General features: G+C 51.5%; 1 long non-coding RNA gene across 7 annotated transcripts in view; it reads left to right on the forward strand.

The window, feature by feature from the left end:
- The first annotated feature begins 1,985 nt into the window (after positions 1–1,985).
- The window catches only part of LOC132597717 (uncharacterized), a 41,931-nt gene continuing 29,121 nt past the window's right edge, over positions 1,986–14,795 (forward strand). For all 7 annotated transcript variants that reach the window (XR_009564968.1, XR_009564970.1, XR_009564972.1 and 4 more), the window contains exon 1: positions 1,986–2,302. This is a non-coding gene — a long non-coding RNA (uncharacterized lncRNA). The remainder of the gene's footprint in view (positions 2,303–14,795) is intronic.

Here is a 14,795-nt window from a genome sequence, read left to right on the forward strand (position 1 = left end):
CTCCACATCTTCCTCACTTCTCCTGAGTTCAAAGCCCTTCCTGGGAAGATGCCTCCCAGCCCCCAGTCCTGAGAGTCTTCAGCCTTGCTCTGGTCTCACTTGGAGGCCAGCTGCCCTAATGAAGGGAACCTATGTTCCTGCATGCACCCCCATTGCTCCTCCAGAGGGAGGTCCCGCTGGCTGCAGGCAAGGCGCCCGTCATTGGCCTGTTACTGATCTGTAGACGGTAATTCTGAATCTGCCATGGCTGCTCCGAGGAGAAACGAGTGGTGGGGATGTGGTGCCTATGGAGGAGGGGTCTTGACTGCCAAAGAGTCTCCGGGAAGGTGCAGTGGCCCTCGTGTCTGCATGGCACTGACAGGGTCCTTGGGGCTGCATCCTCTAAGCCTCCTGCTCCCCAGTTTGTGGCAGCAGAGAGGATGGGGAACTGGGGGAAAGGTCTCTCTCTTCATCCTGATTGGCTGGCAAAATGGGTGGGGGAGAACAGGAAGTGGGCTCTTCAACCAGGATCTATCCGTGCCTTTTCCCGTCAAGGAGCTGAGGCATCGTTGGTGACCCGAAAGTGACATTTCAGGCTGGCGTGTCAACTGAAGTCCCTTCCCGTGGGAAAAAAAAAAATAGCTCCAGATGACTGAGCCACATCCAAGCGGAGAGACTGCCCGGGCCATTGACTTAAAAAAATAATGAATGTAAAGAAGACAATAAAACCTAACTTCAGCACCTTATTTACACGGCCTCAGACCCACACAGAGAAATCCCTTAAGCCTTGGCTCATCTCTCCAAGACGGGCTCTGAGACACAGGGCAAAGATGCCGGGCCTGGAGTTTTACGTGTTCCAATGACCTCTGAGGAGTTCTTCACATCATCTGAGTCTCTGTTAGCTCGTTCGAAAATGGGGATTCCGATGGAACGGGTAGGTGAGAGAATTATGTGAGAAAGCAGATGGGAAAATGCTTTATAAACCAGCACTAACAAAATTTAGCTATTCCTGTTGTGCTCATTTTTAGTAGCTCCCAATAAGCAGCATTTCAAATCAAGATTTGTAATATGAACAAAGGTTTTTGTACCTGGGTTGCAGAAGCCCACCATAACCTCTGCCCCCAAATGCAATGAGGGTTTAGAGGGTTTCAACAGCTTCCCCCAGGCCCCACCCAACACCGGCCCACACTCAGGCAGCCTACACGCAGGCAGCGAGCTCCAAAGACCTTGGGCAAGTGACCTAACCTCCATGGGTCTCACCTCTTGGGAGCCCTGTGAGCTCTGACATATAACTCCCCGGAAGATGCATTCTTGCTCTCTGCGGCCACCTCTCTCCTCTACTCCATCTCTTCCCTAATCCTGTCCTAAACCTTTCCTTCTCCTCTCTGGAGATCTACCCTGGCCTCTGAATCTTCCTTTTGCTACCCTCACCCACGAGCCCCCTTTCCTCATATTCTTTGGTGTTTTGGCCAGAGAGAGCTGTGTCCTTCCCCAAGAGATGTCCCTGAGAATTCTTTGAGTGGCTGGGAGGGGAAAAGGATCGCGTGTATTTTTGGTACCAGAGATAATCAGGTGATTGTGCGATTAGCAGTAATTTGATCGCTCCCGTAATTTCCTTTTAACAAGAGTCCCCTTAAAAAAATAATAATAAAATAAAAGGGTTTTCTTTTTTTTCCCCTTGTTTTGTCTGGAATGTCTGTCATCAGGAATTTGGTCCGACTCCCACGCACTCCGCGTGGCAGCTAGGGGGAGGGGAAAGATGCCGGCGGCAGAACTCCTGAGGAAGAGGATGTGCCTGGCGGGCTGCCCCTCCCGGGCTCCCCGCCGGGCTCAGGCTGTGGGACTGGACCGCGGGAGGAGGCCACTCCAGTCTCCAGAGACGGACTCCCGCTGACTGCCCCCCACCGCCACCCAGGGCCTCTGGGTCGCTAGGAAGGGGCCCTCGGGAAAGACACCAGAGCCTGGGAGGGTGCAGCCGGGCTCACAAGGGCTTGGTGAGTGGAGGGAGGCCCTCCTGTTCCACATCGCGGTCGGAGTGCAGGGGCCAGCGCTCCACGGTCCATCGGGCCCAAGCTAGGGCTCCGCATCACACTCGCCCCTCACCCCATCCCCAACCCTGCCGCGTGGGCTGTGGCACAGAGATGGCAAACACCCCCAGGGCCTTGTGCCCGGTAATTACCAAGCAAATTCCCAGCGAATTCCTCTCCCCACTCCGGGGCAGCGCCTGCTGCGTGTTCTCTGATTCAGGCCGGGAATGTGCAAACAGCGCCCGGGAACCTGCGGGGACCCGTAATTGCTCTGGAGTTGCCCGGGACTTTGCAAGGTAAGCACGCGCCTTGCTGCTCCCGGCACGGTGCGCACCGATCGACTGGCGCCCTCCCTCCTTCCCTCGGAGGATGCGGGGACTGGAGGATGCGGGGACTGCGGGGACTGCGCCGAGCCAGGTGGGCGAGCTCTGATTCCGCGAAGCTGAGCCGCGGCCAGGCGCTAATGGGGCCGGGGTGCGGGAAGCAGGTGGGGACAGGAGGGACTTGTGGCGCGAGAGGGGCCACTTGGCCACGTCCCCGGGAAAGAGGGCCTTGGGGGACATGGGCTCCTTCTGTCCCTTCCCTCCGGTGGAGAAGCTCCTCATTGATGAGCCTTGTCATCATCCTTCAAGTGTAATTTTTTTAAATTGCAAAAATCTTACAGAGCTATTAACCTCAAAAGAGTTTAACATATGGCAGACCGAGTCTCCCTCTTACCCTAATTATAAGGCTTGCAGTAATGGGGCTGTCTTTTAAGTTACAGCTGCTGCGCTTTTGGCTTTCGCTAACATTACATCCTATTAAAGAGCTACATTAAATGCATGCAAATTGCCGGAGCCACCGCGCTCTCCCGACCAGTGAGGGGGACGGATTGCAGCCGAGGCGGCGATATTGAGGGTCAGACTCACCCTGCTGCGAACGCCATATGATCTATCAATCAAACTCCTCTCATTAATTAACTAATTCATTAAATATCTTTATATATGAAGGCCCGGCCAGGCGGAACATTGTGTTGACAGGGACGTCCCGTCAGCACTTAGCCCTGCGCGTGCGCTCCCCTCCCCTCCCACACAAATCACCCGATGACTAAGAGAGGTCAACTTCCCAGTTTCTGCAGGGACGGAAGCAGCCGCTGTGCCCGGACCCACCCCTGGGAGGCCCTCCTCGCGCCTTCGGTCCCATGACCCCCTCTCAGTGAGCCTGCCCTGCCCTCACCGTGTAGGGTTGTAATGAGCTCTATTTACGGGTCTGGTGCCTTGGCTTCCCTGGCACCTAGGGGGCTGGAACTGGACCAAATACGGCTCACTGGGGAGCCCCAGTGCCTAGTACAGGACCCAGCATGTAGCAGATGCTCTAAATGTTTACGGAAGGAAGACAAGCTGTATTGGAGCGCTTTCCTCTCTCCAGAGCCCCCAGCACTAAGGGGGCCTCCTTTCTAAGCTCTCTGACCAGTTCGGAGCGGGTCATCCACATAGCCACAATCTCAGACACTGAAGCAAACTCTGGCAAGAAGAATGAGACTATGTCGTTCTATAGACAATAAAGAGACATTTTTGAGTGGATGGTGGGCTTCCTTAGTTGTTTATATACACACATACATATATATTTGCTGAGCAAACTAGTATATAATCACTCCTTTGCTATATTATCTTATTTAATGTTGACTTCAACTTTGCCAGGTGGTTATTTTTACTTCCAGGCTAAGGGAGAAGAAACAGAGGCTGGGAGAGATTAAGTAACTTATTCAAGGTCAAGTGGCAGAGCCAGAATTCAGAGTCCGGCTTGCTGGATCCAAGACCAGTGCCGACTGCTCTGTCACAGGCATGCAAAAAATAACGCTTGGGAGGTCAGTGGATGTGCTGCCTTCCTCCGTTGCCTGCTGTTCCCTTTTGTTCCCACAGTTGTCTTTCTGTACTTGTTTTGTAGCAGCCGCTGTCACCACTGCCATCTCTGCTGGGCTGATGGGTCTTTGCTCTATGTTTGGGAAGATGGAGGTCACAGGACACCCCATGATCAAGGCTGCTGGCTCTTGACTGTGCTTAGAATGGCTTGGAGTGATTTTCCATATAGAGCACCTGGGCAGGCAAAGCCAGTTGCCTTATAGCTGTGTTATCTGGCAAAGACCTGGGCCCTGAGCAGCTGGGTACAAGGAATGTGAATGGGATGGGCACCTCCAAACCAGCTCCTGGAGAACACTGCTCTGCCGGGCTCTGGCCCCCTTTAGAGAGGGCAGTCACAGGTGAGAGCTACAGGTCAAAATAAAGAGGGTCTCTGCAGAGTTTAGCTTAGGTTCCTGCTGTGCAGCTCATGGAAGTTCCCAATCCACCCAGATGCAGTGAGCTGTACCAGCAAACTTCCGAAGCCCAGGAATTCCTGGAAAAACGCGTTCCCAGATTCCTCTGTACTCCTCTCACCCGCCTCTCTCCGCCTCACTCACTCTCTTGCCCCCCTGAGACATGGGGCTAATGGACTTTGGCTGTTAGCACCCGGGATGTTGGGCACCAACCTCGCCAGGGGCCTCTAGAGCTTCCTCTGGCCCCCTTGGTTCCCAAGAGTAGTTTTGGAATGGGGCGTGCTGTGCTAATGGGGGTAAATGGTAACCTCGGAATCAATTTTCCCTCCCAGAAGAAAATTCTCCCGGCTTAGACGGCACAGACTGTAATAGTGAAAATGGCTCTAGATTGGAAAAATTGGCACGTTGTAGTCCAACAAGGCAATTTTTGAATTGTTCTATACAGCTGTGTGCCTCTGGACACTATGCTGCTTGCGTCCTAAAGCTACGGGATGGAAAGCAACTTTCCAGCCAAAAACAGCTCTAATGTGTTTTTTTCTTTTCTCACCCCAGCCTCAATTTGTTGTTTTGTTTACCTGCCCAGAATCCTTGGAGCTTTGGTCTCTACCTTAGCAGCTGCCAGAGCTATTGGACGAGAGAGTGCTGTGGCCTTCTGTAGAACCTCAGTCCTCAGGGCAATGGGCCTGGGAAAGAGGGTTTCACAGGCTGCAAGGAGAAGCTGGGACAACTCAGGACCGTAGGTCCCGACCAGCTTTTCCTGGTCCGTGTCAAATCTGGGCCTCTCGTGGACCCAGAAGAGGAAATGTCGGACGGTTATGCAGCGTGCTTGATTTTGATGAGCTGTGTTTCCTCTATTATAATATGCAAACCATTTTGTCTTGTTTTTATAAACATTAAAATGCAAAGCAACGCTTCTTAGAAAAAAAATATATGATATATATTTCAAGTAATAGAACAACAGAATGGGAGAACTGCAAGGCAGCGTACCACTCACTTAGTAAATATCCTCATTGTACAGATGGGGAAATGGAGGTGGCCCAAGGTCACATATCTGTTTGGTGGGGAAGAACTTGCTCTCACTATATAGCGCTCCAGGCTTTGGGTAATGGGCCAAGTGGCCAGTGAAACCTGTCTTTCGATTTCTCTGTCCCTGGGGCCACAGCTCTCTACTTTAAGCTTACTCCCCCTTCCGTGAGTCTTGTTAATGGTGAGCCTTCTTTGGTGACTCAAGATTAGAACCACGTAATGGGTTGAAATGGAATTTGGAACAAGTGCTAAACTGGGACTTGACCTGCTAAGTGTTCTCCCTGCCCTGCTCCCCCGCAGCCCATTTCCCCCAATACATCCTGAGATCTCTACCATGCCCGTGGATCCCGTCATCCCCTTACTCCTCTGAATACAGCCCAGGTTCCTTTCTAGGGCTTATCATGTGATTCATGAGATGACTTGCGCCTGTTTCTCCAGCCTCACATCTCACAACCATTGACCTTCCACCCTACACGACCCTGTCTTCACCCCATCAAACCCAGTTATCCCGTTGCATCTTACCCTCATTCACCTTTACATACCTCCTTTGCCTTTGCACATTCAATTATACCCTCCTCCTAGAAATCTCTATCTTCCCCAACCTGTCCCCTTCCTTCCTACCCCCCTTCACCTGGCTAGATCCAACTCCTCCTTCAGTCTCAGCTAAAACACCAGATTCTCTTCACCAAGCCCCACAGTCTGGATTAGGTGCGCTTCCTGTGGGCTCCTGAGGCATCCTTTACTTCCCCTGTGCTATCTTTTACCACTCTGTATCGCAACTGTCCGTTGACCAGTTCAAATCTTCTATTAGAATGTAAGCTCCAGGAGGGCAGCGCTGTGTCATGTTCACCCCGAAGACTGTCTGGCTCGTGAGAAGTGCTGCCTGAGTAGTTGAATGGCACATAAAAATGCTGCTACCACTACAACAAAAAACAACCGGTATTTATTGAGTGTTTTCCTCTGCCGGAAACTATGCAAAGTGCGTTCTGTGCATCACCTAATTGATATTAGTTCTTGCATGAATTGAATGAGGTGAGAACGAGGGATTCTAATCCTGGCTCTGCCTCTGGCTGCCCGTGTGACTTTCAACAATTCCCATGGTTTCCTCATCTTCAGAATGAAGGCTAGAGAAGGGGGCAGACAGACTTCATTTCTCGGTTCTTTTTCCTAGGCAGAAAGGGAATCAAGAGTCAGTCTATGCAGGCCTGGGGAAAATCAACCCTCAGGATTCAGAGAACCAGCGGACACAGAGGGTCAACTTTCTAGTCCGGCAGCAGGAGAGGCATCTGGCCGTGAGGCTGGGAAGGGCAGCGGGTTGCTCTCCCATGCTGGGGTAGAGCTTCCAAATAGAGAAGCCCGCTGCTAGCTGAGTCATTAACGCTGGTCTCCTCACCTCGGGCATTGTCTGATTTAAGTGTAATAGCTTGTTTGGTGGATTTTGCCTTCTATAGAAATCCCCCCAAGAGTGAAGTGTCGCATTCAGCTGGGAGAGCACAGGCCTTTGTGCGCTGATGGCCCGGCCTTGACTGAATGTGTTTGGAGTTGGTTATCAAAGGGGAGGATAAATTAGAGCACAGGGCTGAGAAGAGAGGAAGAGGGGGCCCTTTCATGAGCAGGGCTGAGCACTTAGGCAGCTGACTTGGAGCTGGGAAGCCCCTGAGCCTGGCCCTTTTTCCTTTTGCCAGTGGCAGAGCTGCAGGCAGGCCTGGCTGTACCCTGGCAGAGCCCAAATTCTGAGGTCCCGCCAGGCCCTGGGGGATGGGGGTGGGGGCGGGACAGGAGGAGGGCGGGTGAGTGGTGTTGGTGACAGGACGGCCTCCAGGGCTTAATGGAGGGCTTCTGGGGTGTTGATGAGCCCAGCGCCCTCCCTCCCTGCACAGCCTTCCCCCTGCCCCCTTCCCGGATTTACTGAAATCATGCTCTGATGGTACTGTAGGCTCCAAGGGACCTCTTTGGTCTTGGGGATGCTGTTCAGGGGCTCCACCCCCATCTGCCTCTCTCCAGCCCCCAACACACACTTACCAGCTGGCTCTCAGGACAGTTTTATGGAGTGCACTGGTCAGCCAGAGATATTGGAGCTCCCAAAATAAGAGATCCTGGGCATTCGACCCTCTCTATGGTCTTGGCTTCGGATGTCCAGATTCCGAGGCCAAGCTGGGCACAGCTGTCAGCTGAGCCACAGGCAGGGCTGCCGAAATAGTAAATTACACCGAGTGCCCAGTGCCCAGTTTTTGCCTGCAAGAATGCTCCCCTCTGTTTTTCAGTGGATCTTCCCCCCACACCCCCGTCAGTGTCCCTGGGCCCCTCACTGACAGCTTCTTGCCCTGTGGGATCTTGATCAACAAACTCACCCCCTCGAGGAACCAGAGAACTTTTGTTTGCTGATTAGCACTTAACCCTCAACAACGTCTTAGGTTCATATCATTTTCCAGCTGGAAGGAACCCAAGACACAAGCTGTAGACCTAAAAATAGGTCTTTTTTTTTTCAGTATGCGGGCCTCTCACTGTTGTGGCCTCTCCCGTTGCGGAGCACAGGCTCCGGACGCGCAGGCGCAGCGGCCATGGCTCACGGGCCCAGCCGCTCCATGGCATGTGGGATCTTCCCGGACCGGGGCACGAACCCGTGTCCCCTGCATCGGCAGGTGGACTCTCAACCACTGCGCCACCAGGGAAGCCCCCAAATAGGTCTATTTTTAAAACCCGTTTGGAGTTGCAGATATTTTAAAGAATTGTCTGAAAGTTATGACCCCTCACCCCAGAAACACACATATTCTGATGTATACAAAAGTTTAGCTGCCATTTCTGGGGGCGTTACACCCTCTGAATCTATGTATACATCCCATCCTGGCTGCACATTTGAATAAGCTGGGAGCTCTGATAAAATTCTGAGGTCTAGGCCTTACACACATGGACTCTGATTGAAACAGTCCAGGGTGGGATCTGGACATCAGTATTTTTTCTAAAACACTCCAGGAGATTCTAATGCAGCCAAGATTGAGAACCATTGCCCTAGGGCCCCTTAGACTCTCCTCCCCACTCTGATTAAGAACCCCAGCTGTGGACAGTCAATGCCTGTACAGAGAGGCACGTAGGAAGGCACATGCTGGGGTTCTGGTAGGGATGGGGTAGACACAATGAACGGATATATCATTCTGCCCACTGCGTTTAAAATCTTTTCCTTCTTCCCTCACCCCTTGAGGGGTGCTTCTGTGGTGTTCATTTAAAATAATTTTAGCACACCACAGTGCGAAGGGAGCCCGGTTGCCTTGATGTGCTTCTATCATTTCAAGGAACTCAATAAAAATTTCGTTTTGGTGTTCATTCAAGGCAGCTTCCTCATAGAGGTCTTACGCTGCAAACCCGAGTTCTCTTTTCATCTGGTCACCCCGGGGAAATTGTGTATTTGAAATTCAAACAATATTTGGGCAAAAAACAGTTCTCATTATATGCGGTAGAGAAGGCCAATGAGAGGAAAGCAAGGGGAAATGATTGAGTGACATTTCTATTTGCTGGTTTGACTTTTCCGCCAGGGGCCGCCGTGCTTTGGGGCCGCCGGAGAACCTCAGCCTCCTAGTATGGACTGGAAATGCCAGACCCCTGGAAAAAAGAATTTGGAGGAGAAAAATGAGTGGGCTTGAAACGGATTTGAAGAGTCAATGTGACCTCACACTGATGTCGTTAGTGAGATAGGGAGAGAATTCTGTGTTTTGCACAAGTTCTGTCTAGGAAGGAGATTGTTCCAGTTATGGACTCTCAGGGTTGAAGGGGACTCAGAGATTGTCTGGATCTAGCTTCTTTGGTAGGTGGATCCTCTCTCTCACGTTTGAATTGGCCCTGGTCAAGCATTTAGATGGAGTCGTACACTTATTCGTTCATTGATGGAGCCCCGGCAATGTCTGGAACTTGGCAAGTTGTACAGGGGAATTCAGAGGCTGATGGGTCGCCCCTGCCCTTAAGTAACTTACAGTTTCCTGAGGACTTGAACAGCTAAAATGCCAGGGAGACATGGTGAATGCTGTGAGGGCAGGAAGCTGGGGGGTGGGGCCGGGTGGGGATGTTAACCTTGACTGAGGACCCATTAGGAGCCCTGTAGTCATTTCCCCAAATCACATCTCTTAATCGTTACAGCAACTCTGGAAAATAAGTACTGTTATCATCACCCCCTTTTTATAGACAAGGAAACTGATTTTCAGACAGGCGAATTTGCTTTCTCAAGGTGCCAGAGCCATGAATAAGTATTTTAGAATAGGTATTTAAGAATAAGTATTTTAACACAGTATGTCCCAGGCCAATTCTCTTGCCACTGTAACAATCTGCTTTCCTAAGAAGAGTTCAAAAAGGGCAAAGACTGACTTGGCTGGGCTCGGGGATGAGAAGGGAGGGATTTGGGCCGGCAGAAATGGGACGATAGAAGGCACACCGAGGGCAAAGTTTCCCAGGCTTAGTAGCTCTGGGGGAAGAAAACGTAGCAGCTCAGGCTGGAAAGCCGGGGTTGAGAATGAGACTGGGAAGCCAGGTTAGGACAGGGTTTTGAAGGTGTGGAAGCTACTGAGGTGGATTTGGGGTGGGGTAGAGAGTGAGAAAACCCTAAACATTTTTGAAGAAAGAGGGAGTCTGAATGTAAGCATTGCTACTCATAGGAGAAAGAGTGGAGATTTTGCTTCCTGGCCCTGTCGCTGCCTCGCTGTGCAACTTTGGGCAGATTATTTAATCTCTCTGTGCCTCAGTTCTTTCATCTGTAAAATGGGAATGATAAACAGTACTTACCCCATGGAGCCGTTGTAAGGATCAAATGAGTAATGTCTGTGGAGTGCTTAGAATCATGCCTGACACACAGTACGGTCTTCGTAAATGTTGGATATAGCTTTTATCCTTCAGGAATTTAATTCTGATAATGGTATATATAGCAGGGGGTGACGTGGGGAGAGATAGAAGGCCCAGATGTTAGCTAGGAGGCAGTTGTAACAGTCTGGGCAACAGGGTCTAAAGGCTTCACCTTGACTGGTACCCATGGAATGTAGTGAAACACCAGGAGGGGGAATCAGTGTTACTCTGCTTCTGATTGGCTGTGGAGGTGCACTCAGGAGCCCCCTGAGGTCACTCGCAGCTGGGAGAATGGCAGTGTCAGTCCTAGACCTCGGCACTGGGAGAAGCTGCAGGTGAGTAGGGGAAGACGAGAAGGTTGGTTTAAATCCATGTGAAACTAGAGTGAGAAGCAACCCCAGAGCCAAAAGAGGAGCTGGGGTTGGGGGTTCGGTCTAGCCCTGCCCCTGGCTTGTTACTACATGGCTGCTCTGCTTCTTTGTCCCCCCACCTGGGTCCTGGGAAGCTCTGTCCTCACGCTACCTTTGATTCCTGTGCTCCCGTCTCCTCTGAGCCCTTCCGGAGTGCCCCACATGCCCTCTGCAGCTGCTTCCCCAAATGGTCAGGGCACAGGGACACTGGGTCCCTGTCAAAGCAGATCACATCTCCTGCTGTTGCTTTGGGAAGCCTGGGTGTGAGGGATGGGTGAGCAGAAGGCCCAGGCTGTGCGGATCAGGAGGGGGAGGGAAGGATTTGGGGGATGGTGGTAAGTAGCAGCAGGAAATAAGTATTCTGCCCTAGGAGGAGAAAATTGGTGAGTGACCAGCTTTGGAGGCTTTCAAGGGCTTCCTGCTGCTACAAGAATCCCTTGATGGGGACCCAGTGCCCTTCTGAATTCCCCACGCCTGTCTGATAGTGTGCACGTGGCATTGGGAGAGGTGTGGGTACCAGCTCACCAGCTGGAAGGGATGCTGAGGGAGGCTGGAGGGCCTCTGGTGAGTATGGGGGCTCAGCCTGGACACCCCCATCCCCAGTCCTCCATCCTCCATTCAATCCCATCATGCCTGTGGGCATCAGGGATTCAGACAAAAGGAGGCTTGCAACGGAAGGGAGAGTCTTATAATGAAATTACCAGGCTGCTGTCAACCAGGCGCCCTGCCCCACAGAACAGACGCCAGACAGGTTGCAGTGTGTCAGGCCCGGGCCTGCCTGGGCCTGACAGGGGGTCCTGTGGGCAGGCAGAGTCAATTACCCAGAAAGGTTCCACTTAACTTCCCCTGCTGTTTGCAGATCCTGCCCCGGCCTCTGCAGCCTCGCTGGCCTCGGCCAAAGCACCGTCGGCCTGCACTGGAGCCGGCTCCCTGCCAGCTGTGTCCTCGGACAGGTCCAGGGCCACCGGATCCAGGAGTCTAGTGTCCTGCCCTCATTTGCTCCAGGGATGCCTGCTCTGGCTCTTGGCCAGAGGATTTCCATTGGTCCCCCTGCAGACCCCGCAGGATCCTTAGGTGGGAGGGGCATCAAGGGGCTGTCCTGTCCCTCTTGTGAGGCATCAGCCATCCTACATGTCCTCCTCCTCGGTCACCTATCCCAGTTCAGTGGGTGGTGACAATCTGGGCTCTGCAGTAGAACAGACATGGGTTTGAAGCCGGGATCAGCTACGTACCGCTGTGGGACCTGGAGCGTTAATTTAACTTCTTTAAACTACAGTTCCACCATCTGTGAAGTGAAAAGAATAATAATATATATCTCATAGGATTATTGTGGGGATCAGAAAAGATGGTGTAAAGTGCCTGAAATGCCTGCCCAGAGTAAATGCTCACCAATATTCTTTCCTTCCTCCCCGCGTCCTCACCTCTTTCAACTCCCCCCTCCTTCCTCTCCTCCTCTTGGCCTGCTCTTCTTCCTACTTATTCATCTAAGGTCCTCACTTATCAGGGAGTTTGTTGGTTTGGTTCCTTCTTTCTGCTATAGAATCCTGGATTGAGAGAAAACCTAGTTTCTAGTCCAGGCTTATCTATCAATCCTCTTCAGACAGAATTGGGTCTACAACACCAAAATATATTATGAAACTAGAGTATGCTTTCCCCAATGGGTTAATGCCATTTAACCAAGGTCAAGGTCTTTGGGTTAAGTCCTAACCATCCCTGGCTTCTACCCATTGAGCCCCTGAAGTTTTGTACTTCACGGACATTTCCTCTCTCTGTACCCCCTCGACCAGTCCAGTCATCTTCCACATGTTTGCTGTTGGTCAGAAATGCCCCCAAAGATGCAGTTTAGCGCTCCTGCAGGTATAATGCTGTGATGGGATTTCAGCTTCCAACATGCACCCCGTGGATGGAAGGTAGAACACTGTCATTTGGTCATTAAGTCATTCAACAAACACTGAGAGCCTACTATGTGCCTGGGAACTGAGGGTTTAAAGGCAAATAGACAGCCCAGCCCTTCGACAAGTGAGCAGTCTGCTGGGGAGGTGGATGAGTAAACAGATAATTAGAATCGAATGTACCAGACGCTATGATAGGAGTAGGATAATGTGATGGAAAAAGGGTTGGAGAGGCTTCTTTCTGGGATGGAATGGGAGCTACATTCTGCAGCTCAAGTATGATTGATATGGGAACATTGAAACCTGCACCGTCCCTCCAACTCTGAGGAGGAGAGTGATACCTAAGGATGGAAGCAACCAGCTTCTCAGTGGACTCCAATGCAGCCACCAGCCATCTTCCTCGAGCTGGACTCTTCTGTTGCAATCTGCTCACAAGGCCCTCTGGCCAAGGGGCCTCGGCTAGAGCATCTCAGGTCTGGGGCAACGTTCCCCATCTATCTCCTCTGCCATGCAGATGAGTGGGGGAGGGGGGTCTGACAGATTCTGTGAGCAGTGACTGCACCCTAGCACTGCCCTAATTGTGCCAGACAGGACTGTTTAAATACCACCAGACAGAATATTACTCAAATTAAAAATGAGGCCTTAAATGTCATTATTTGTGTCATTATTAATAGCCCCTAATTGTGTTCTCTAATCATCATGAAATTATGTTAGTATTAATATTCACGTCAGAGCTGCCTAGGGAACTTGGAAGATTTAAAAAAAAATTATACCATATGTCAGTTTCCATGAATGTGAAGCAAAGGCTGGTTTTAGTGCTTTAGTTCCAACTGGAGATGAGATGGTGTTCTCCACGGCTGGGGACCAAGATAGCCTCTGACTGCAAGGGCCTCCTTAATTTCCGCCCTCTGAGTCACTGACTTCTGGACCCCTCCACTCACAGGCGTGAGTAGGACCTGTCCTCCTGGAATACTCTGTGGGTCTCCTGCCAGCTGCCCTCACTGGTGAGGGGATTGGTGTCTGCTCAGACTAGAAAGTGTTTGGTGCCCTGGGACATGACACCTTTCCTCTCCTGCAGCTTTGAGACCTGCCTGTGTCTCGACACCATAATGAGAAACACGCGGCGAGCCTGCCTGTCCTCACTCTCCATCTACTCAGAGACGCCACCTCCGTGCATTTGGGATTGTGCCTGAACTGCCCTTCCCGGCTCAGGGAAGTGATGCCAAAAAGAAAAGAAAAGAAAAGAAAAAAAAGTTGGAGTCTCTCAGAGAAATGTGTTGTATAATGTAACATAGAAAGAACTTTTGGAAAATAGAGATTCAGAATTTAAAAGTACGTACAGAGTGTCCACACAAGCTGGAAACAGGTGCATCTGTGTCCTCAAGGATATCTTTATCCTGTAAGGAACAAAATAGAACTATGTGTGTTTCCACATTTTTTCGGACAGCCCTGGATTTTGCCCCGTGCTAACCTTGCCGGGGCTTCTTTGGGGGAAACACTGACTCCCGGGATGAGGATGGGCTCCCTTTGGATGCTTTCTTTTCTTATCAGAGGCATCGGGAATGAAAGCTTCTGGAGGGGATGAGCTGCATGTGCCTCTCACATCACATGGGACTCGAGTTCTGCCTCTGCGTCAGACGTCAAAGCTGCCAGCCGTAAGAGGTGGGGAGGTAACAAGGCAGGCCATATTGCCAATTAGAGATTCCCTCCCTTTGGGGATGTGTGGGGCGAGTGCCCTGGGACCCCCAGAGGCATCAGCCTCCTGATGATATCACTCCCTAGCTCCTCTTCATCGTGTCTACAACATTCCTTTAGGCTGCCTGCTCACCGCCTCAGTCATCCGCTAATGGAGTCCACGTGACCGCAATGTGTCAGACAAATCTGGGGCAACCGTCTCACTCTCTTCCCGGAGCCCTTGGAATTCTCTGGAACTGAGAATATTCAAATGCCTTTCTTGGTGAAACAGCAGGCTTCCAACCCGCCCCCCCCCACACCCCAAATATTATGACTTGAGTTAAATATAACCCAGAGCATGAAAATAACAGCACAACATGGGGATCGGAGAAGCCATGGAGTGAGCAGCTCACACACAGTCACACTGTCTGTCACCCTGGGGGTGGCAGGACAACTGCAGACCCCAGGGCCACCCAGGCAGAGAGCCCACAAAACCCCACAGAGGTCTGGTGCCCTCCGGGCCGGTGAGTAGCTAGCTACGTTAGCCTGGGTGGGCCTTCTCTCTGCTGCTTTCTGCATAGATTCTCCTTTTTCCTCATCAGATGTGGTGTGACTTAAAGAGTTGGGGAGGATCTATCTTAAGTGATGTGTGGAAAGGGAGACTTTCCTG

Source organism: Globicephala melas, chromosome 8, assembly GCF_963455315.2.
Source record: "Globicephala melas chromosome 8, mGloMel1.2, whole genome shotgun sequence".
NCBI classification, from domain to species: Eukaryota; Metazoa; Chordata; class Mammalia; order Artiodactyla; family Delphinidae; genus Globicephala; species Globicephala melas.